The sequence below is a fragment of the Dipodomys spectabilis genome, unplaced genomic scaffold, assembly GCF_019054845.1.
Source record: "Dipodomys spectabilis isolate Male_0828 unplaced genomic scaffold, ASM1905484v1 ptg000783l, whole genome shotgun sequence".
NCBI lineage: Eukaryota > Metazoa > Chordata > Mammalia > Rodentia > Heteromyidae > Dipodomys > Dipodomys spectabilis.
The window spans coordinates 11,155,885-11,182,299 of NW_024871460.1; the positions used below are offsets into that span (position 1 = coordinate 11,155,885).

Here is a 26,415-nt window from a genome sequence, read left to right on the forward strand (position 1 = left end):
TGTCCCTCTCTCTCTCTCTCGACATATATATATATATATATATTCTTATTCTTAGTATTATTTAGTCATGGAGCTTGAACTCAGGGTCTGTATGCTGACCCAGAGCTCATTTTTTCAATACTAGTACTTTGTCACTTTGAGTGAAAGTGCTACTTCCATTTCTCCTTATTTATATGACAAGTTCTTCTGACCCCCACATACTGTTTTTTCTCACATATCCTAATTGTATTGTATGACAATCCTCTCTACCATTTTCTCTTTTTTTTCTTATTACCCATCATTCACTGTGCCACTACCAATTTTCTTCTCTTGAACAGATATCATATTCTCTCTTTCCCCATCTTCATTATATTAATAATACATATGTATATATAATGTAAATATAATGTATATGATGTATATGTATGTATATATGTTTTCTAGGTCCAACATACATGTACTTTAGGTATATATAAGTATGTAGATACACACACACATATTAGCATATTAGACATAGAATAATTTTCCCTACTGCCTATTTGTAACTTCCCTCTGATGCCCACTCAACTCAGTGCTAACACTAGTTTTCCCTGAAGTCTAAAAAGATTAACTTACACAAATATATTCCTATTCTGGTTAGAGAACTGGTGAGCATTCAGGTTTGTCTCATTGGAACTGCTTCTCCTATTTGTGGAAGGGCTTCGTGGGGATGGACTCCTACATGATTCAGATGAGCAGCAATATAGCAGTCTGCCTCCAGTTCTGGATGTGCATGTCAACATCGGGGGGAGAAGCTCATTGCCAGGAAAAATGAAAGGCAGGAAGCCCCGGTGATCGGTGAGGCCCTCTGACATGGCCAATCAAACTTTCAATCCCATTCGGGCCATCATGGACAGCATGAAGGTCAAGCCGAATCCAAACAAAACCATGATTCTCTGTCCATCGGAGACCCTACTGTGTTTGGAAATCTGACCACAGACCCTGAAGTTAACCAAGCAATGAAAGACTCTCTGGACTAGGGGAAATACAATGTCTACGCCCCGTCCATTGGCTACCTGTCCTGCCGGGAGGAGATTGCTTCCTATTACCACTGTCCTGAGGCACCGCTGGAAGCTAAAGATGTCATTCTGACAAGTGGCTGTAGTCAGGCTATTGAACTTTGTCTAGCTGTGTTGGCCAACCCAGGACAAAACATCCTTGTTCCGAGACCTGGATTTTCTCTCTACAGGACTTTGGCTGAATCTATGGGAATGGAGGTCAAACTCTACAATCTATTGCCTGAGCAGTCTTGGGAAATTGATCTGAAACAACTGGAATCTCTGATTGATGAAAAGACAGCTTGCCTGGTTGTCAACAACCCATCAAACCCCTGTGGGTTGGTGTTCAGGAAGAGTCACCTTCAGAAGATCCTGGAGTTGGCTGCAAGGCAGTGTGTTCCCATCTTGGCCGATGAGATCTATGGGGACATGGTGTTTTCAGATTGCAAATATGAACCCTTGGCCACTCTCAGCACCCATGTCCCCATTCTGTCCTGTGGCGGGTTGGCCAAGCGCTGGCTGGTTCCTGGCTGGAAGATGGGCTGGATCCTCATCCATGACCGAAGAGATATTCTTGGCAATGAGATCTGAGATGGGCTGGTGAAGCTGAGTCAGCGAATCTTGGGTCCCTGTACCATTGTCCAGGGAGCTCTGAAAAGCATCCTCCGTCGTACCCCTCAAGAGTTCTACCACACACCCTAAGTTTCCTCAAGTCCAATGCTGCTCTGTGCTATGCAACATTGGCGGCCATCCCTGGACTCCAGCCAGTCCGCCCCTCTGGGGCCATGTACCTCATGGTTGGCATTGAGATGCACCATTTCCCAGAATTTGAGAACGACGTGGAGTTCACGGGGCAGTTGGTGGCTGAGCAATCTGTCCATTGCCTCCAGCAACGTGCTTCGAGTATCCGAATTTCTTCCGAGTGGTGATCACAGTCCCAGAGGTGATGATGCTGGAGGCCTGCAGCCGGATCCAGTTCTGTGAGCAGCATTATCACTGTACTGACGGGAATCTGGAGGAGTGTGACAAGTAAGTTCTCGTCTATTCTGAACACTTGTCACATCCAAGGAGGACCTGACTGAACTCTGCTGCTCCCCAGGAAGTCTGATGCCTTTACTGGAACAGGGCTTCAACATGCACCACATGCAAGTTTTCAGATTGTTCTTGCTTTTCTCAGTCACATTCGAGTTCATACTCTGAACTTCCAGTTCTCTCCCTTACTGCATCCCAATGGAGTGACTCACTAATTCATTCAGGTGTCTCCTTCCTGTGACTTCTTCCTTTTTTTTTTTTTTCTTAAATCCTGAGAGTACCTGATAGGGACAGAGTTTACTAGAAAGTCATCAAGACAAGAAAGATAAGAGTTCAGGATGGGAGAAACCAAAAATTGGTGAGGAGCTGTGTCCCCGGCCATTTCTTCAATGCTGAGAGTAACAGTATGCTCTCCAGTCAGGTCCGACGTCCAACTCTTGCTACTCCCTCATCGCCTGTACATCTCACTTTTTGCAAGAGAGGTATAACCAGAAAGAAATTGAGGACATTCGTATTTGGTTAATCATACTCTAAACATTTTAGCAAAAAATTGTATTTTAAGGATCAGGAACAGAAACATTTATAAACTTTTTTGGTAAAGAATTATTTTGTGACACACATAAATAACCTTGATCAACTTCCTAAATTTAGACTTGTAAGTGTTAGGTGTTCTTAAAATAAAAGCACATTTCATTTTTAAGAGAAAGGAAGAATGCAGAGAACCTTCCAGAAATATTGCTGGGTAAAAGCCAGAAATATCTTCAATTGTCATAGCAATAGAATCATTATTATTTTTGCTGCAGTGTTATATTGATTTATTAATATTTGTTATGTTATCTTTTCATAGTTTTCTAAGAAACATTTATATTACAAGTTCTTTTATTTTGCCAAAGGTATAAATTATTATTCTTTTTTAAAAATAAGCTTTAGCGGGCTGGGAAGGTGGCTCATTGGTAGAGTGCTTGCCTTGCGTGCATGAGGCCCTGGGTTCTATTCCTCAGCACCATATAAGCAAAAAGAATAAAGCTGGAAGTGGCGCTGTGGCTCAAGTGGTAGAGTGCTAGCCTTGAGGTGAAGAGGTGAGGGACAGCACCCAGGCCCAGAGTTCAGGCCCCACAACCGGACACAAAAGCAAAACAAAACACTTAAAAATAAACTTTATCAAGTGAAAAAAAAACCCACAAATATATTCCTTAACCTCATTTGTAAAGTCATCTTCAGTTTCAAATTTCCAAATCTTAATAACAAATGCTTTTTAATTATTTATTTTGAATATATAAAATGCCAAAATATAGATTCAAATATTGAAAATATTGATGCTATAGATTATTATATAAGCCATTAAATCTTTTTTTTTCACAATTGATAAATAGCAACTGATTTCTCTGTATGTTTTACTCCCCATTGCTAAACATTTCAACCATGCATCTCATTGAGAAAAAAGTCCCATAAGTTACAGTAACATATAGTAAAATATCATCTTGTGCTCACTGATATCTACACCACTCCATTTAACTTTATCAAATGTAAAAGATCTTAACATAAACCAGTTCAAAGATAACCTACTAGAAAAGAACCTCAATATTTTACAGTTTGTTCCTTATAATCTATAATAAAATCAGAAGTTCTCAGTATTTCTTGTTGGCTCCTACCCACTACTTATTTTCAGTATGTCCACATGGACATGGAAATAAACAGTGAATTCGGCCATTGAATTAATTAGAAGTCAGTTAAGGAACCCTACTGCATAGTTCTCTTCTGTGTGATGCTATTTAAAAGCATTGAGGATTCATTGCTATAGCAGCACTTTCTCCACAGTGCCATGGACAGACAGCTGCTTCATATTATGTATTGTTTCAATGGAGCCTCTAGTCCAATAGCATTTATTTTTAGATGGCAACATAAAGTGTGAAAAATGAAAGAAATTTCCTGAAGTGAATAAAAGAAGCAACCAGAACTAAATATCTTTAAGCACTTGCACCTAATTGATAACACATTTATAAAAATGATACCGACACATTTTTGCTAAGAAGATTCACTTAATGAAGTAGTTCTTAATTCAGAAATGTCTGTGCCTGACTACAGACCCAAGAATGCCATCTGGTGGTGACATATGCAAAACATCTATGTTAAATGACCTCTATTGTCAATGGAAAGTAACCAATAGTTGAGACTGGTAATAAACTTTTCAAGAATGGAATCACGCTTGTAAATACCCTATTTTGTACACAGTTTATCTTGTGAACTAACATTCACTTTCATGAAATCCCACTTAATGGAAGAAGGGGTCCACTAAAAGACAGTAATGCCAATTCCATTTATTCCAACTTGTTCGCATATACACACACATAGGCATGCAGATATAGCATAATGCATTGGAAACAATAGCACCTGTGTACAAATTGTAAGTAAAAACAAATAAATGCACAAAAGTGTTTTTAAATAAATGTATAATTTTAGTTTTTAAATGGTATGATTTTGAAAATGCAAATTAGTCACAGGCTTTAAAAATCCTATTGATTACTACAATAAACATTTAATAACTATTATATAAAATTATAAAATAATTTTGGCAAATACCTTTGTCATAATTTATACTTGATCAGAAACATAAAAGAGAGGTAACAATCATAAAAAGAAAATTTCTTCCAAATTTCTTGTATATACACTTCTCTAATTTGGGGAGGGGAAGGGAAAAAACAAAATGCTTAAATAGGGATACAAGTTGACCCATTATAGCAATGAGATGTACAAGACACTATGTGGAAAAGCAAAATTTACAATTTAGGAGGTGTAGTTGTGGAGGTGAGAGGGAAGGGCTGGTAGGAGAAAAAACAAAGGAGGAGGCAATAAGCTTGATAGGAAATGTACTCACTCATTGCTCATGTAACTGTAACCCCTCTGTACAGCATTTTTACAATAAAAATGTATTTAAAATAAATGAAAGAAAAATTTCCCAGAGACTCTAACCTAACATAGATTCCAGTGATTTACTTGGAAACCAAAATACTGCTATATTGTCATAGAAGACAGGTTAAAATATTAAACTCTCTCAATAACGAGCAAGTCTATCATATATTCTTTATATATACGCCTCCAGTGTCATATGCTTCTTTAAAATAATGTGAGCTACCTTTTAATCAGCCCAATATTTTTTGATCACTGTTTTTCTTCCTATATTAGTAAAGAAAAGTTGTAGATGTTACAACTCTGGGGAGTTTACTCAAATACACACACCTTTACAAAGCAGACTATTTTCTTGTACTGTGGCTTAAAAGGACAATGTTTTCCAGGAATAGATATTATTGGCAGTGTCTTACAAACTTCTCTCACTCACATTAAAACACGTTAGTTACAACACTCTTGGGGATCCTCTGAACCATTCTCTGGAAGAGCAGCCAGGACTGGAAATCCCTGCTTCAGTTGAATATTGATGCTGCAGTTCTGAGTGGACATCCGTCTACTAAATAGAAATACACCGTCGGTGTAAGGTGCCACACTACTCTTAAAACTCACTTCATTTCCAGGGGAAATTTGAAAGTAAGAATACTTTCATTGTAGAATTTATTTATTGACTCTTAAACAATTAACAAAAATATTTCACATTTTAAATGAAATATTTAGAACCTGCTATGTTGATACATGATCTTTTTTTAGTTGGTCATTGGGTATGAACTCTGGGCCTGGGTGCTGTCCCTCAGGCTCTTCAGCTCAAGGCTGGTGTTCTACCATTTGGAGCAACAGTGCCACTTCTGGCTTTTTCTGCTTATGTGGTGCTGAGGGGCTGAGGGCCTCTTACATGCAAGGCAACCACTCTACCACTGAGCCACCTTCCAGCCCAGACAGATCTTTTCTTGTTTTTTTTTGTGATACATTTTTATAGAAGTGGCAGAATAAGCTTCTTAGCTATGGATAATAGAGAAATTAAGTATAATGTGAAGGAAAAAGAAGAAAAAATGAAAGCTGATATATCATCCTTTATATTGTCTCAACAAATAACCAAGTGCTTCCTTAAAATTTTCTTGGTACATTCCCCTCCCACTCTCCTTACTCCACCAATGACTGGGTTTGCAAACTAAAAGTCAAACTAACCAGTCTACATAATTAGATAAGAAAAAAATTTTTATTTTGACCTAAAATCTGTATGCTTGATTGATTATTATTATGGAAATAGCATATTCTTTACATTTTAAGCAAAATTGATGATTGAATTGTCTTGTGCAGTTGGGCTTTTATATATGGAGGAGCAGTGTGTGGAGGAGCAGATAACACAAAGGTTAAGAAAGTTGTGTTAGCGTTATATGAACTGATTTAACTTGGGATTCCAATACTTGGTATCAATAGAAGCATAGGAAATGACTCATTTGCCTAAGTATTCTCCTACCTGTACCATGTGGTTAATAGCAGTAACTCATAGAATTATTGAGATGATCACAATAAAATACTTAAAAAATGCCTGACATATACAATACTAAACAAGTAATAAATATTATTCTGGGAATGGTTGCTATTACTACCAGATGGGATCTTTCTTATGTATAAGATTTCTTTCAATCAAGATTATATTCTGACAAAGAAAATTACAGTAAATAACTGGAAGCTGAGCAAATAACACACTCTATAATCATAATTTTCAAATAAAATCAACTTATTGTTTGCAAATTGAATAGTATATGGTACTCTATACATTAATCAAACACAGAATGAGTGTTCTATTGCAATTTTTTGTATTCTGTCACCATATGCAATTGCTGTTTGGCAGTTATTCTTTAAGTATTGCCAACAGAAATTTAATCATACAGCAGAAATCAATTACAGTTTGAAAGGTTATTTCTATATAATGCAATGCAGTGTAAATTTTGTCATTTTGCCACTGAGGCTTTCTTATATCAATTTGAAATATGAGTTTAGATTTTACTAGGACTTGAACGGAATATGTAAAATAAAAAGTTAAGAACATCTTCTCTCATCTTTCTATAGTACAGAGTTTTTTTCATAGGTTACCAATTACATGTGACATATATGTCATAAAATTCATGATTCAAGCGCATTAACCTCACAGCTATCTACTGAATTGGTCTTATCATTTCCCCTTAGAGTTCTGGTCTATTATAGACCTTAGTTACTAAGTAGGATGGAAATGATTATTTTATTGTTGTATTGTCAATTATTTTATTGTTGTATTCCATTTACTTGAGACCAGAATTGTTCTTCAATGCAATATTATCCTTGTGATCAGTTGCAGAAAAACAGAAGGACATCTATTTTCTTAATTATCTTCCTACTGATTTATTATAAAATCTGAAAGTCAGATCCAACAGGGATTTTTTTCAATATTTCTATATGTTGACTCTTTACTATTAATAGCTTCAATTAATGCCAAGTTTACGCAGCAGAGTAGCATGGAACCTTAAAGCTAGGAATATCATTATTACTCTAATGGAAATATTTATTATTTTTATAAAAAAAAGCATTTCTATATAGATTAAAACTTGGATTAATGCATAGTTAGAGATTAAATGTTTGATTATTTCTCAATTGTTATGCAATCCTAGATAAACACAAACACAAAACCCCAAAAACAATTTTCAGAGTGAATCTGAAAGTCTTGTAAATCATAGCTTAAGTTTGTTTAAGTACATATTGTCCCCATTATAAACTGCATTATTGAGGACTTATTGTATGTGTTACCTATTAAACTTCAAATGTGTTGTTTTGTAATGCTTTATAACAGCACCTAGAATGAGAATTTTTCTTTCCTGACTAGCATACAAGGATATGAAACTTAGATAAATTAAGTTATTTGGCAAATAACTTATGGGTTTATGTAGATTCACAACATGTTTTTAGATTAGTTTTCCTCTGGTTATCTCTTCTAGTTGTGCAATTTTTCTGTTGGTTAAAGCAACAAGTTGAGCTTATGTAACACAGATTCATGTTAAGATTAGACCAAAGCCTTAACATAACTAGCCAATCAGAATACTTCATGATTTGTCATATAAGAGATATGAAGTAAAATTAAGTTTTAAAAAGAATATTTAATGTGTATAATTTGTTTGGTTGAAAGTACCAATATGAAAAATATCTTATTTGTAGACCACAGGGTTCTCTTTTACCCTGAAGGGAACATAGAAATCACCTCTCATGTACATAACAATAAAGATTTTAAAGAAATTGAAAATCAGTGGTTCGACATTCATCCAACAGAGAACTCGGTTCACTGAAAAAAGAAATTAAGAACCAGGCAGACACAGAAAATGTATAATGAAAATAGATGCATTTTATAGAATAATCAAAATAGATGAATAATTCCATGTTAACAATGAAAACTTTGATTTTTTAATAGTTTTAAATAGTTTTCAACAAGAACTAAAACAAAATATCACAAAATGCTAATACTGTGCAGGTATTCAGGAATATCATTGTTTCTTAGATCATGTGCCCTTAAAGTTTCATTGAGACATTCTAATAAAAACAACTTGCCATATCTGTATTGCGTTTTCCCACTTCCAACTTTGAAAAGCTGGAAGTGAAGTTGGGGCTCAAGAGGTAGAAACACTATCTTGAACAAAAATCCTAAAGAATATTGCCTAGACCCTGAGGTTAAGCCTCAGTACTGAAATACACACACACACACACACACACACACACACACACACACACACACTCACATACATAAATACAAAAACAAAAAGAAAACTAGTAAAACAGAGGAAAAGAAAAGTTCTAAAATACAGTCCTCAATTCAATACCTACTGAATCTGGTGTTCTAATGTAGAATATGTACAGCTTAGAAGACCATGCCAAGACAATTGCATTATTAACTTCCTTCCAAGAAAAGCAAATGGTAATATAAATTACACTCATGGGAATTTTTCTTATACTTTCTATTTCTGGAAATTGCTCTTCCATGAAGGAAAATTATGAGGTTTAGTGTAAAGGTCCCTCCATCAAATCACATGAGACAAAAAAGAAAGTTATCTAATTCTCAGTTAGAATCCTCCAATCTTGCCATCCCAGGATGGCTTTGAATCTGCAATTCTCAGATCTCAAGCTCCAGAGAAATTATAATTATAGGTGTGAGCCATTTGCATCTGGCATATATTTATTCTTTTAGGAAAGAAGACAATTTTAAATATTTATCTGAAGTTTACTAGAAGTTCTTGAGATAATTTTATTTCACTATCACAGAAGACAAACCTCTGTACCTGGTACAAGCACCTGTTGCAAGTTTAATGTATTTTTATATCACCTGCTTTAAATATATGTTAAAAATGAGTGACTTGTATTTTTACTCCCTTTTCACATAACTAGAGTTTGTAGTTTTGAAAACAAATGATGAAAAAATTGACGTAGTAATATGTCTTACCATTTTGTTTGGATAGTTACTAACCAAACTGAAACAATTTATTTCTATTCTCCATTCTTTTGAGATCTGGTATTAGGGATCTACTAAGGGAATAAAGCTTTCATCATTTATTTATTTATTTATTATTGTGAAAATACCATAAAGAAGGGTTACAATTACATGGGCAAGGCAATCAGTACATTTCTTATCAAACATTGTTGCCTCCTTTGTTTCCCCTTCCTATCTCTTCCCATTTTCCTCCCCTTCTTCCCCGCTTCTCCCCAACGCCCCCCGCCCCCCCCCCCCCCCGCACAAGCTCCCCTGCCCTGCCAAAGTTGTAAAGTTCATTTTTCGAAATAACGACTTGTACATCTCATTGTTGCAATGGGTCCACCTGTATCCGATTTGTTTTTTCCCTTCCCCTCCACAAAGTATACCAACACCAAATACAGTGAAAACAGAGGTTATATCGTCGGGGAGGGACATACAAAGCAACAAAGAAATCATCTTATAAATGTGCTAGAAACATTTGCAAGAAAGAATAAAACGTTTGAATCCTTGTCTTGGGGTACATTTCGCCTAACATCAACTTACCTGACCATTTCTGCTTGTCTCAGACATATGCTAGTTATTAAAAATAAGGGAAATCATAGGCGCTATGTTTCTTTGGGCATGGCTTACTTCACTTAATATTTTTTCCAAGTCTTTCCATTTCCTAACAAATGTGGCAATGTCATTCTTTCTGACGGAGGCATATAATTCCATTGTGTATACATACCACATTTTCTTGATCCATTCATCTACTGAGGAACATATGGGTTGGTTCCATATCTTAGCTATGGTAAATAATGCTGCAATAAACATAGTTGTGCTGGTAGCTTTAGAATGGTCTTGTTTGTGATCACTTGGGTAAATGCCCAACAGTGGGATTGCTGGGCCATAAGGGAGCTTTATGTGGAGTCTTTTGAAGAACCTCCATACTGCTTTCCAGAGTGCTTGAACAACTTTACACTCCCACCAACAACACAGTAAGGTTCCCTTCTGTCCACATCCCCTCCAGCATCTGTTTTTATTAGAGTTCTTGATTATAGCCATTCTAACTGGGATGAGGTGGTATCTCAATGTTGTTTTGATTTGAATTTATAACAATTTCATTTTTCTGGATGTTAGCATTGTCATTCAAAGATACATCAGCCTTTTAATTTTTGAAAAATGTGACTGGAATATCTATTTGTATTTCATTTGCATGTATGGTATATGTGTGTTTGTGTATGTGTGTGAGTGTGTGTGTTAGTGGTATAGAGGTTTAAATTCAGTGAAACTTGCTTTCTTGTCAAGAGTTCAACCATTTAGGCCACAAACACAGTTCTCTTTTGTTTTTACTTTGGTTATTTTTCAGGCAGCATCTCATGCTTTTTGCCTGGTTTGATCTCACAAACTTGTTTTACTAACTCTGCTTCCTATGTACCTTGGAATATTTATATATGTATACATATATATATATACATACACATATACACACACAAACACACACATATATATATACATATATATGCAACTCAATCAACATTATTCTTTTTTTCTTTTCTTTCTTTTTCTTTTTTTTGTTCTTGTGAAAATACTGTGCAGAGGGGTTACAATTACATGGGCAAAGTAATGAGTGTATTTCTTATCAAGCATTGTTGCCTCCTCCTTTATTTCCTCTTACCATCCCCCATCCCTTCCCATCTCCCTCCCCCACCCCTCCACCCCTGGCCAGTATATGTCTGAGACAATCAGAAATAATCAGATAAGTTGATGTTAAGCGAAATGAACCCTAAGTTAAGGACTCAAATGTTTTTTTCTATAAATATGTGTCTAACATATTTATAAGATATTTTTTGTGCTTTGTATGTTCCTCCTCCACGGTATAAACCCTGTTTACACTGTATTTGATGTTGGTATAAGTTGTGGAGTGGACAGGAAAAAACAAATTACTTAAATAGGGATACAGGTGGACCCATTGCACCAATGAGATATACAAGATGTTATGTTGAAAATGAACTTTACATCTACATTATTCTTTAAGACAGAGTCCCACCAGTTTGTTGCTTGGCCTGGTCTGGAGTCAGTATCCTAATATTTCCACACTAAGTAGCTAAGATTACAGGATATTGACCCAGACAAAATCCCTTTGCCCATGTTTGGATTATATAAGTCCATTTACTCATATTGTTTCCTCCCCTCCTCTATTACAAGGCACTTTGGTAGTAACTAGTTTTTTCCGATAGTCTTTACCTTGCTCATTGTCATTAGAAATTATCATCAAAATTTGTGATGAGAGCCAATTAATTTCTAACAATGTTTGTTCTTCCTTGTGTGGAGGGAAGTCTTCATCTGTAGGAAACAGACATACTTGCCAGCAGAATTCAGTATCAATTTGTCTAATGGGAAGCACTTGGATGAGGATTTTAAAACAAAAGAGAAACAGAGGTATTGTTCTAAAGAGGATGAAAAGTCTAAAAGCTTCTCTGAATGTCCAATAATGTGGCTTTGCCATAAGTTTCTGGAACTTCTCACTGCAATTTGCCTACTGTAAAATTACACAGAGCTAAAATTACCAGCATCGCTTTTCCATGACTTGTAATTCCTGATATTCTGAATGCTTTTGTCTGCTTACTGACAATCATTTTCCTAGCTCTTCTCTTTGAACATCTAATTTACATCTATTAAATTAATCACTCTTGCCTAAATGATGGATAAAATCTGTTTTCCCACTAGAAACCCATATGATACTGAAATAATTACTGAATACCCTGCTAATAAACACTAGAAATTAATGATTTTTATAATAAATGAAAGCTATTGTAAATGAAAGTATCATAGTGCATATCTGAATTGCAGGTCCTTGAGAGGGTAAAATAAAGAGGATCATGGTCTGTGGTTGGTTCCAGTAAATGTGTAAGATCATATCTAAAAATTAAATTAAAAGCAAAAAGGCTATGGCCATCATTCAAGTGGTAAAACAGGCATGAAACCTTGAATTCAAATGACTATGACCCTCACCAAATATAGAAAGAGAGAGGGGGGAAGAGAGAGAGAGAGAGACAGAGAGAGAGAGACAGAGAGAGAGAGACAGAGACACACAGAGAACAGCTTGTTGATTTAATCAATTGAAGGTTTAGCTTTTATTCAAATATTTTAAATACTACCATCTTTTGAATTAAAATATGACATCTGTGTGTTTTGAAAAGAGACACTAAATAACATTTTTTCTTCATTAATGTAATAACTTTCGCCATGACAGAGAAAAAGAACATGGTTAATTACATCCTGACTTCTGAGTCTATTGAAAAATGTCTTCCTTTTTTGAATTAGAACCCTCAACATTATGCACTACTTTGACTGAACAAAGAATCCTATGTTCCCATATAATCTGGAAAATGCCATCATAATTATTTTATTCCCATTGCTTAAGTTCTGACCTACTTTCATAGTTTTCTGTCATATTGACTATCTCCAAGTGTATAGTTTATATATTTCATCATTTTTTTCTCCCATTCAACCATTTCTCCAGCCACAAAGGTCCATTTTTCTTTCTCTGATTCCTTGAATATTTCAAAATAAGTTTTGGCACTTTATACAATATTCATGTTTTTTACTCCATGAAGATTTCAAAGATATAAACAATTGAGCCACTTAAAAATAGATGAATTGAAAGCACAAAGAATTTGGGACAGAAATGAAATATGGAAGTTTGTTATTATTAAACTGCTTATATATTTGTTGAACAAATGTCTGGTAGTACGTGAAAGATACAAGTGTATACAATGTAGTTTTTGTATTGTAATTTCCCAAAACTTCTGACAGCAAGTTGATAGCTCTGTTTTACTCAGTAGAGATACCCTCTCGTTTTTTCTTTATGTTCTCTCCATAAACAGGTCACATAAAAAAACACTATAAAGAGTGTTCAACGTTCAAAAAGAATTCCTAGTACATATAAACTCTTGTGCCATTTCTGCTCCATGTTTACAATAAGATCTTTGCCTCCCAAATACAACTTCATTTAATTTTGCTTCATTACCTGTCAACTATAATACTAGCACACAAAGATATTTTTACCTTTCTCAGAAATATGAGAAGAAATACTTCCTTTCTGCAAAATTAATTCTATTTTTTATTTTAATTTTTATTGAGTAATTCTTTGTAATCATTGTTTTAATAACAAAAGCAATATATGATAAAATATGAATATTAAACAAGAAAATGTGCATACATCTCTGTTTATCATTAATTAACAAAATTTAGGTACTATTTTTTATTTCACAAAGAAAATTATTGAATTAATTTATGCTACTTCTAATCTATCTATACCTTTCCAATTTCTAACTTATGAAAACATGCCAATATTTATTTTTAATTAAATACATTAGTTAAATATGCACTTTAAAACAATTTTATCAAGAAAACAATAAAGAAATAGGATAACAAGTATTCATAAGCTTAGGAAAGTAAGTAATCACTCCTTTGGATGCTATAGAAACATTTCTAATTTTTAATTTTCATTACCTTTGATGTTGGTACATCAACAGTTGTGCATGAATTGTTGACTTGGTTCTTTCTTTCTCTCTGTCTGTCTGTCTCTCTGTGTGTCTCTCTCTGTTTCTATTTGTCTGTCTCTTATCTCTATGTCTCTCTCTCTCCTTCCTGTATCTCCTCACCTTTGGTTAACTCTGGGATCCACAACATTTAAGAATATAATCAACTACTGAGTTCAAGCCCCAGACCTTTTTTGTAATCTTGAGTGTTTTCATTCTTTTCTATTCCTATAGTTGACTTCAAGACTTAGTACATGTATCTAAGATTTCAGTATATATTACCACACATAGCAACATGATTACATTATTGCCTGTCTGCTTTTACTCCATTGTTCGTTCCTGATTTCACATTTTCTACTAGCTACACAATCATAAAAACTTTAAGCACAGAAACTAAAGACAGATACTTATGGCTCTTTGTGAGAAAGGCCAGATCACTTACATGGGAACACTTAAATAAGAGCAAGTTTCTCATCAGAAACCTTACAAGCAAGAAGGGACTGGAATGATGTAATCACTGAAAGCCAAACACTAACAATTCCAAATAATTCTATCCTGCAAAACTAAATAAATTTATAATTAAATGGTAACTTAAAGCATTCCATCATTAAAAAAAATATTGCCACTAAACCAGCATTATAGAAGATATTCAAAGACATTCTGCACACAAAAGATCAAGAGGAACATGAAAAAAGTGAAGAAAATGAATCTAAACTTTACCTCAGAGGGATTATCAATGGGTGGTATTCAAAAGTGCTGTTTAATTAAAATTATAAAATTAAAAGCCCATAAAATTGCAGATTATAAATTTGACATTATAATAGAATTGAAAAAGTTTGTATTGAGAGTACCCTTTTTTAATTTTTTTCATCTTTTTATTACCATTCCTGAAAATTTTTACTTGAGTAGTAATAACTTTGTAACATAATACAGAACTGTTCTATGCCAAGACTGTCTATGTTTGTATTTTATCTTATCTTTATAGAAGAGACCTACCCATTCTATGCTTGCTTGTTTGTTCATATAACATTTGTTTTTTTATGAATAATATTATCAGAAGTTTTGTTTCCTACTACATATGAATTATTTATGAATAATTACAACAGAATTTTCTTTTTGTTTGGTTTTTGATAAATCATATACATTTTTTTTCTGCTCTTCTCTAGGTGTACTCTCTATATTTTTTCCTTTGTTTAGAATCTGTTCAACATTTTCTGGAAAAGATTCTTTTAGAGTTAATAAAAAAAACGTGATGTAGACACATCTAGTTATAGTCCCTCCATCCACATATTTGAATTAAGCAAAGAGAGCTTGGAATGTATCCATACAATGATTCAATATTGTTGCTTTGTTCAGAAACTTCAAAACTTAGAAACTCTCTTTAGGTTATACTACTTTGCATCATAGGTAGTGGTTGATTGATTTGTTCTAGAGTGTCCTATTGTTTTCATTATTTGTTTTACTATTCTGTAAGTATTCAGGTCGTCTTTCAGGAAAACAATACGTAGTAGATGATGAGGGCTCCAACTTTAACACCAATGACTTTTTTTCGTTTTTGTTTTTTGTTGTTTTTTGGGGGTTGGTCCTGGGGCTTGAACTATGGGCTTTTATGCTGTCCTTGTGCTCTTCAGCTCAAGGCAAGTGCTCTACCACTTGAGCCACAGCACCACTTCCGGTTTTCTAGTGGTTTATTGGAGATAAGAGTCTCACAGACTTTCCTGCCCAGGCTAGCTTTGAACCCTCATCCTCAGATCTCAGCCTCCTGAGTAGCTAGGATTACAGGAGTGAGCCACCAGCGCCTGGCTCCAATGACTTGTTTTGAATCAATCATTTTGTCGTTTTTTTCAATAATTTCTGGGAAAAAACTTTAAAAAAAGAGTATGAAATACACATTGAGTATAGTATTACATACTTATTTTGCTGTTTGGTTTGCATGACTTGAAAATATAGTTACTACTTATTTATCTCACCATGATTGATATTGAAAATGGAATAGCTCTCTAGCAGTATTTAACTCAGTTCTAGTTAATGTATATTGAAGTACACTCACGTTATTTCTATCTACAAATTAGGAACAGTTTCGTTTTATTTAATTATGTAAGGGATGTCACATAATGCAAAAATTAATATCTCAACAAATTCAAATATAAAATATTCTGTATTAATGAGCATGACTACACAGAAGTCCATCCATTCTATACTGTTTGACTGAAAACTTAATGCAGGATCTTTATTAATACTTGTGATTTATGATCCTCTACATGTAAACTGTTTAACATTCTTTATTCAAGGAAAACTATATTCATTTTTGTATTTCTGGTCTGGCATTGTAATACTCTTAATTTGAGTTAAAGTTCAAAAAGCCCAAGAATTTATTTTATGAACATATAACAATAGCTGATGTACAAAAATGAATCAATAAATAATCATTAAGTGGATATTTTTTCTCAGTAAATTCAATTAGGACCATCTGTCTTAATTACTTTTCAATTTTGTATGAGATAAAAAATATATAATGATAGTGTTAAGAATCTGGGCTTTGCAGTGGTAAAAGAAAATTTTAATACAATTTTTTGGTATTTAATCAAATAGAGATAATTAAATTAGTTAAATACCAATGAAAATGGACTGATCTCTACATTAATCCTTCCATTTGGAATTTATGTACATTCATGCAAAATATTGTATTATAACATTATCTGATTGCAGAAGCCAAATCTTTCTGGCTTATGAAAGTTTTGTGTGTAATGACTTCAAATGTAAGTCTACAGGTGAATAGAATATTTCCATGAGAACAATATTAAAGCCTAAACTCATGCTGCTCTTTTTCTCCCATATAACCACGGAATGATGTGATGTCTCATCACAATATATATAGATATAGATAGATATGATATATAGATATAGATATAGATATCGTCACTAATGAATTAGAAAATACGCATTTTGATCCTCGGGCCTAGAGCCTTTATTTCTTTGAACTATTAGCAGTGTTTCTGGTCACTTGGAATTTGTATTTGAAAGGAATATTCAATCTTTCCCTTTATAGCAGCCACCCTGTTGAATATTTAATTTTTCTTAAAATAGTAAATACCTTGTAATATTTTCTCCAAAGGAACAATGTTCTTTATTTTCTATGAAGCTAATACATTTACTTTTGATTTTTATGCTTTCTCTTCACAAAGAAAATTAAAAATATTTTATTGGATGGTTACTGTTTATAAGATGCCATTACATAATAACAGATACTGAGCTGTATGTATGTATGAGCTGTATGTATGTAACTATCACATTAAAAGTAGGCATAGAGCCAAGAATTAACAGAAGGGCTTATGTTACAGATTAAATAGGCAGGATTCTCTTGTCCTAATTTTTAATTTACCTGTACTAGCTCTATGATCTTCAGCTTTTAAACAAGATAAATATGGGATATATTTTACAAATTGGTGTAAAGAATAACTCTGAGCACGGAACTTGTGGCTCATTTCTGATATCTTGGCAACTTGTAGACTTAGTTTGGGAAGATCACAGAGTTTTTTGTTATTTTTTTTCTTTTATATAATTGTGAAAATACCGTACAGAGGGGTTACAATTTCATGGGCAAGGTAATGAGTACATTTCTTATCAAGCATTGTTGCCTCCTCCTTTGTTTCCCCTTCCCATCCTTTCCCATCTCCCCTTCCTCCCCTCAGCTCGGTGTCCACCTGTATCCCTATTTAAAAAATTTGTTTTTTCCCTTCCCCTCACAAATTATACCAACTTCAAATACAGTGAAAACAGGGGTTATGCCGTGGGGGAGGGACATATACAAAGCAACAAAGAAATATCTTATAAATATGTTAGAAACAATAGTAAGAAAGAGAAAACATTTGAGTCCTTATCTTGGGGTTCATTTCGCCTAATATCAACTTACCTGACCATTTCTGCTCATCTCAGACATATACTAGTTATTGCAAATAAGGGAAACGATGGGAACTATGTTCTCTGGGCCTGGCTTACTTCACTTAATATAGTTTTTTCCAAGTCTTTCCATTTCCTAACAAATGTGGCAATGTCATTCTTTCTGATGGAGGCATAGACTTCCATTGTGTATATACACCACATTTTCTTGATCCATTCATCTACTGAGGGGCATCTGGGTTGGTTCCAGATCTTAGCTATGGTAAATAATGCTGCAATAAACATATTTGTGCTGGTAACTTTAGTATGGTCTTGTCTGTGATCGTTTGGTAAATGACCCAAAGTGGGATTACTGGGTCATAGGGGTATGTGGAGTCTTTTGAGGAACCTCCATACTACTTTCCAAAGTGGTTGAACAAGTTTACACTCCCACCAACAATGCAGTAGGGCTCCCTTCTGTCCACATCCCCTCCAGCACCTGTTGTAATTAGAGTTCTTGATTATAGCCATTCTAACGGGGGGTGAGGTAGTATCTAAATGTTGTTTTGATTTGCATTTCTCTTATGGCTAGGGAGGTTGAGCATTTCTTCATGTGTCTATGGCCATCCTCTTTCCTCTTCAGAGAAGTTTCTCTGTAAGTCTTTAGCCCACTTATTTATTGGGCAAACTAAAGCTAGATCCTTATGTATCACCCTGCAGCAGAATCAACTCCTATTGGATCAAAAACACTCTGAAAACATTATAGGACAGAATAGTAGAAATGCTAGGTCTTCTTGGCACAGGCCAAAATTTTCTTAATAGAGACTCAGAAACAACAAATCACAGAAAGGTCGGATACATGAGATTGCTTGAATTTGCAGAGCTTCTACATGGCAAAGGACATAGCTATCAAAATCAATAGAAAGCCCATGGATTGGGAAAAGATCTTTACTAGCCATACAATGGACAAGGGTCTCATATCTAAAAATACCTGGAACTCAAAAAATTAAATCCCCCAACAACAAATCCTCAAAGATCACAGTTTGAGGTAAGTCTTTAAAGAAATATTTGTAAGACCCTTTCTCAATAAAGAGGTGAGCACAATGGTGTACAACTGTAATCTCACTTAAGAAGGAGCCTGAAGGGGGTCATAATTCCAGAACTTAAAAATATACATTTATTTGAATCCATTTCAGGAGATGTTCGGTGTCTGCCACAAGCTATGTGCACCAAACTACCACAGGAATTGAAAATTAGAAATACTATATTACTATTATTTAGTCATATGACTCATCAGGGAGTAAGATTCGTTTTTAACTCAAAAATAAAAACTAATACTAAGAGTGAGGTATTTCAGAAATAGTGCACTTGTATAGATAGGTGGATAGATAGATAGATAGATAGATAGATAGATAGATAGATAGATAGATAGATAGATAGATAAATACATACATACATACATAGCATAAGATTATTGTTGAAAGTATCTTCATATTATTATAATTATTATGCATGATTGGTTGATAGAAATATAGAACCCTGTTTTTAGTTACTTTATAGAAAACATGTTTAAAGATCGGTATTTAATTCAGCTGTTCAATTGTGCACTCATTATAATAATCACATCAATAGACATTGAAAAATGGGAGTGGAGGCTGGATTGCTAAACTAAGATTTTGTGAAATGTAGGAGAACAAATAATTAAATATTTAGGCTACTGACTTCATAAAAAGAAAAATTACATATGAATACAAGTTTCAGAAACCTGAACAAAATATTTGATAATGACCTATTTCTCCAAGTTATTATAACTACTTATTGGTGTCAAGGCTATTGTCCTGTACCTAGTGAAAATAAACTAATTACCTTTGAACTTTACAATTTTCAAAATATATGCAACATATGCCGAATTTTTTAATTGATATCAGACATAGAAAAATTAATGATTAAAAATAGCTGAAGACAGTACTGTTAAAGTACTTAGCAACTTCAATAATGTTAATAAGTATTTTACAAGTATGTTTTATTTACTAAGCTATATAAATGTTTGCACATGGGTTGTCATACAGAGTTGACCCAATTGTCCTAATAATTTCCAAATAAATTGTAACAGGTGAACAGGAAAGTTATTAAATAATTAACATCTTCCCTACTATGTAATTATTATCTTAAAATTAAATTTATTTCTTGGCAGAAATTTTGAACTGAACAAAGTGGTTCATTTATTAGCCATATGACATAAGATTGACTGACTTCCACCTTGGTGGTTTAATCTTCTATTCAGTCAGAGTGTGCACTTTGAAAAATCTTTGGTCTTCCCCTTTCCTTCAGTGACTATTGTTTTACTTTTACAATGTTCATCATTTTTCCTATTCTTTTTCATTACCATAGGAACTTACAAGTATTTTTCTCAATCTGCATTTTACTTTCCAGGCTGAAGAAAATTATGAGAGCTTCTCAGACATGCTAACATGCAACCATTAATATATAAATCTTTAAAATAGATTTTTCAGAATTTACTTAAATATTTAACACATTATTTTAAGCAACTTTATGTTCACAACAAAATTAACTAGAAAATAATTATTCTGCACTTTTACATTTCAATCATAGTTAATCTCGATCATTTTTAGCATTTTCAATTTCAAACTTATAACTCACAGTATTGCATTTGTTATAGTCCATGAACTATTCTGAAACCCAACATACAAAGTTAATTCTAGGTGAACTCATTCATATCAGGTGATGTTACTGGTTAGCAATGTCAGTGAATAAATAAATAAATAAATAAGGTAACTGTTCTAAGTTCTAAACAAGGAGGTGGCAAACACTTTTCTTAGTCAAATACATTAACCTTTACAAGCAAAAAAAAATGTGAATGAACAAATCTGGTGGTTTCTAAATAAAACAGTATTTACAAAAGCAGACAGGAAACCAGATTTGTTTCGGGCATCATAACTTGTTAGTTCTTATATTAAATGATAAATGATTGCTGCTGCTTATTCAGTAAAAATAATTACAAATAAATAAATAAATGTTGCGACCTTAAGAGTCAGAAGGAGTAAAAGCAAAAATCTGAAGACCTTCCTGTGGTTATTATTCAGTGCTAGAACATTTTCGTAGCATGAACAGTCTCAGGGTATGACTCTCAGCACTTTAAAAAGACTAGATAAAAAAAGATATAAGAGGAGATAAGAGGGATAGGAAGTAATTATGGAGTTTGATAAGAAATTATATAGAACAAGAAAAAAGTATATGATTGGCAGTGTTAAGGGCTGTTTTATTTTTAGAATAATTTGAAAGTTGTTTCCAGCTACATTTAGGTAAGTAGATTTGCTTCTGAAATACTTTAGAATTCAATTTATTCAATGCTAATATTTTTTCTGAAAAACAAAAAAAAAGCAAGAGACAGAAGATAACCTTGAATAAGTATTCAAAGAAGTGAAGTGGTCATAATTATAGACACACACACACACACACACACACAAATGAAATAAGTAAAAGGAAAGAAGTTATGGAGATGGAATTGAAGAAAATGGCTGTAAAATGTTTAGAAAAGAATCCGAGATTGAGATTTTAGTGGCCGTGCATTTATTAACAATGATGGTGCCGTGATCATGGAAGTGAGGGAATGAGGTGAGGAAAAAGACACAGTCATTAAAAATGAGAAGTCCAGTTGAAAGGCTCTTGGCTAGAATGTTCACATGAATATTAAAAGAACCTGGAAGAATGGCCTGGACATCTGGGCAGTAAAAGGCAGGAGAAAAACGAGTGATTGGGAACTTGTTAATGAGGCCGTGAATTTAGTAGGAATAATGTCATGTGCTGCATAGAATTTTCACTTCAGCTTCCCCCTGTCACTGTGCCCTTCAGACAAAAGCTTTTACTTGAGAAGATTAGGAACTTTCAAAATTTGTATCAATGCTAGAAAAGCATGAGGGAAGATGGATTTTAAGAGAAGAGCCCTAAAATAGTAGGTGAGGAGATACTGATTCAACTAAAATCAAGATAATATATTAAGTGGGCTTGACACTAAAAGTGAAGATTTGCTGCTGTCGTTAACTATGGACCAGGAAATCAAGATCAGCAAGATCCATTGCCGCTGGTTTTCTAACGCCAGTGAAGCAGAAAAAAATAAAGATTGCTACAATAAAACTGGAAGGAAGAGCAGTAGTGTTTGCATCTCTTCAACATTGATAGCCTGTAGAGAAACAACTAAGACTATTAGGAAGGGCTGGGAAGGTGGCTCAGTGGTAGAGTGCTTGCCTTGCATGCCTGAGGCCCTGGGTTCAATACCTTAGCACCACATAAGCAGAAATTGGAAGTGGTGCTGTGGCTCAAGTGGTAGAGCGCTAGCCTTGATCTGAAGAGCTGAGGAACAGCGCCCAGGTCCAGAGTTCAGGCCCCATGACTAACCAAAAAAAAAAAAAAAAGAGTATTAGGAAATCAATCTCTTATTTTTTCCAGATATCTTGGGGACATATCTAATTGGTAAATCTAATTGGCATATGGAACTACGATAGCAATGCAGTCTGAAACATAGTTTTTGGCTGTCTGTTTCTGCTGTACTAAAGAGGTGAAATAGAATTATGTATGAAGAAATCTCAAGTGCCATTTGATCACATTTCTACAAGTTTGTTTTTCCTGAAAAATGCAAAATAATAATTAAAAACAGATTGTCACAACATTTTCATGTATTTCCAATCGTCTCTTCATTTTCCTTTTGTGAAGTTAGGGAGAGGGGGAGCATCTGAGATGTCTTTAAAGGCATTCAAAACAACATTTAAAATAAACACCCTATGTTATCTAAGGACTTTTTCTTTAGTAATTATCATAAGTAAATTTCCTGAGGATTATGATCTTTTCCATGAGTATGTGAACATGTTTTGACATTATTAAACTAATCTCTTACTAAAAGCCTAAACAGTAAAGTTAGTATTGATACTAATTTTATTTGAACACTCAAATAAATAACTTCATTATTTGCTCAGTTTAATATTAAGAAAAGTTACTTTTACAAGGAAGTCAGTATGTTGGTATTTGATTTATTTTCCAAGTGTTCCTGAGTATACGTGTAATTGTAGAGAAATGATAGGCAGTTGTAGATAAATAGTACAATGCTTTTAAAAAACTAGAGAAAATTTTACAAACCTTTACTTTAAAAGAAGGAAAATATAATTTTGTAGTAGGGTAGTCACTTATTTTTTCCATTCAAAAGAGATATGTTTTTTTGTTTTTTCTTGATAGGTCGTGGGGCTTGTACTCTGGGATTGGGTGCTGTCCCTGCGCTCTTCAGCTCAAGGCGAGCACTCATCGCTTGAGCCACAGCACCACTTCCAGTTTTCTAGTGGTTTTTATTAGAGATAAAAGTCTCACAGACTCTCCTGCCCAGGCTGACTTTGAACCACGATCCTCAGATCTCAGCCTCCTGAGTAACTAGGATTATAGGCGTGAGCCACTGGTCCCAGCTAAAAAAAGATACGTTTAAAATAATATGTAGCATGATTTTCCAAATTCACAAGTTGTAAAAATTTTTTGATATTTTGATTAATCATTTAATAATTTTAGCCTACTATAATTACCTCAACTCTTGTCAAAACACTACGAGAATTTTTCTCATGCTCACTTCCAAATATTTTAGCAAATTTAAACAATCTACAATTTGATCATTGTTTCTCCCTGCTCACAAACCTTAATTATTGTATGTGTATCAATCACCTGCTCTTTCACCTTGCATTCTCCCAAAGCACGCCACCCACAGGGTTATGTATCTAAATTAGTGTTATAGCCACAATGTTTAAAATGTGATGAGAATAAAACCTGAGCTCCTTGTGAGCTTTTGAACCAGTATCTGCCAAAACTAATCTACACATCTTTCCTGCTACATTCCTGTCTGTCCCTATGTAGGTCCTTACATGTGTGATAAAGATTGAACTTTATACCCTGTCAATTTTGTTATTTAGCTGACATTTCTTACCCTTTCAAACATCCATTTCTATGAGATTTTTATCTCATCAATTATGATCAAGGTCATCTCTTCATTTTATTTGGTAATTAAAAATAAATAAGCAGCCAGGCATAGAGAGGCATGACTGTAATCTCAACACCCAAGACAGAAGAATAGGATCGGTCTGGGCTACATAACAGCACCTTGTAAAATGGAAAAAAATAGTATAATAAATAAATACATACAAAACTACATGCATGCACACATGCATGCATACTTACATACATATATACATACGTTTTATATCATATGTAAGACGCAGTATTATGCTGAGCAATGTGAGTAGGTTACCAAGCAACCAATGAATGGCTCTGCTTTCACACCACAGTACAAAAATAATAAAGTGACAGTAAAAAATAATATAATAAGGACACAATATTTTATATGTGTATGCATAAACCTATATACACGTTTGTTGTATTACACTCAATTGTATCATTTCATGATACCTAAATATGAATTTATGAAGAACATATTATGATTATTGAGGAAATTATAGGCATTTAATTAGGTATAGTATGCATTTCAAATTGATTAGTGTATTTACTGAACACAAATTTTGGTAACAATAGATTATCTTCTGATGTTTTTCATATTTAAATATAGCAGTAACTCTAACTACTGTAAACCTGTAATCCTAACTACTCAGGAGACTGAGATGATGATCGAAGTTTGAAAACAGCCTGTGCAAGAAATTTACTGGGGGAAAAAAAAAGAAAAACACTGAAAGTGGAGATGTGGCTGAAGTGATAGACTACTTGCTGACCCTGAGCAAAAATCTCAGGGCAAAAACAATAAAAAAATAAATCCTTGTTCAAGCCTCAGAACCATATACCCAACCCCTACTTTCCAAAGAAAGAAGCAATTCCATTTAACTTAAATCAAATTGTCCTATTATAATGTCTCTCATTAATCTGTTCTATCAAGAAATGGATTGAGATTTACTTATTTTTTTATATGGGAGTATTCTTATGAGTCATATACTTCCTTCTAAATAAGACTTAGACTCACTTTAAAATGTCACTGATACTCATGCACCAGTGATCTACAAAAACACAGAAACAGAATTTGCAGAATTGTGAACAAACTGTTACAGTAGATTCAATATTCTTAAATATACAGAAATAATATTGGGACAAATTTTAGATATTCATCTCTTTTTAGATCTTTCCTTCATTACATTTTGAGAGTTATTTTGTAAAAATTATGCTTGTACCCTGTGTATCAAGCATGGGCTAACAGACCATATTATAGATTTAAGATTCTCTTCAGGAAATGACTTTACCTGGTAGTGGTTGCAAATTTTTGTTTGTATATCTATTTATCTTAATCATATTAAAAATATTCTGGCACAAGGATCAAGTAGCTATTTTACTTGGCATATTTCATGAGTATACAAAATTAATTAGAAATTTCTGATTATTCATATGACGTAAACATATTGAAAGAAGTCCATGTGGTAAAAGACTACTCTACCTATAAGTATGGTTTTAAAAATATGATTTGCATTTTAAATATTTGATGCATTTTCATATTACTAAAGATACTCTGTGATCTAGGTCTTCTGATTTCAAGGAAAGAAATTAACATATAACACATTACAATTATAATATGTATTCTGATATTATGTAAATAATTGAAGTTTTTGTATAGTCACAAAAAATATAATCAAAGAGGTGATTTCTTAATTCATTTTTTTCCTTGTTGAAAGCTCATTTAACACAGTTTAACTTGGAAACATGAAAAAATAATTCTTTATTAATACTAAGGTGCACTTTATGTGAAATGAAGTAAGTAATTATATGAGAAACCCACATCTTCTGATTACCTACTCTTTGAAAATATTTTTTCATTTATGAATACATATGCATATTTATACATAATCCTGAAAGCTCTAACTCATTAATCTCTTTTTTTAATATGAATAAATCATTTTAAACTACTGTCAATAGTAAGCTTAACCAGCTTTCTTTAAAATTTGGTTTGCAATCATTTTCAATAGTATTTTTCCTGCTATATTTAAAAATACACACACAGAACTACTTAACATGTGCACATGCCCTCATGTAAGGATATCAATGAAATATGCTTAAGGTCCACCAGCATCAATTGTGTAGGGCTAAGAGCAAAATGGAAAAGTCAGATCTTTTGCTCAAGTTATTAATTCAAGATGGCAATAAAACATTCCTAAAGCAAGACAGAGGTAAGACTTTTCTAAGATTAACAGCTTGTCATTAAGCAGGTCTAGCTGGCTGTTCATTCTCTACCAGAGAATGGTATCAGTCACACAAAATTGTGAATCTTGTTCATTTACATGTAATTGCTCAAATAATAAGGGTATAGAGTAATTAAATAGCAGCTGATATCCCTTTTTTAAAAAGTTCAGCTATAATTAAAACTCAACTAGTTCATAGGAATTGTTTTTATTCCTTTGCCTTGGGTATAGTAAAATAAAACAACTATTTTAGTTTTTGATTCTGAAATAATCATTTTCACCTATTAAATTCCTACAGTGTAACATACACAAATGACAGGTGACAGAGGAAAATAAAACAA

General features: G+C 33.7%; 1 protein-coding gene and 1 pseudogene across 4 annotated transcripts in view; both read left to right on the top strand.

Moving 5' to 3' along the window:
- Positions 1-26,415, top strand: part of Csmd3 (CUB and Sushi multiple domains 3) — a 926,836-nt gene that overhangs the window by 492,986 nt on the left and 407,435 nt on the right. The gene's annotated exons all lie outside the window — the stretch shown is intronic.
- LOC122102437 lies at positions 689-2,049 on the top strand (annotated as a pseudogene).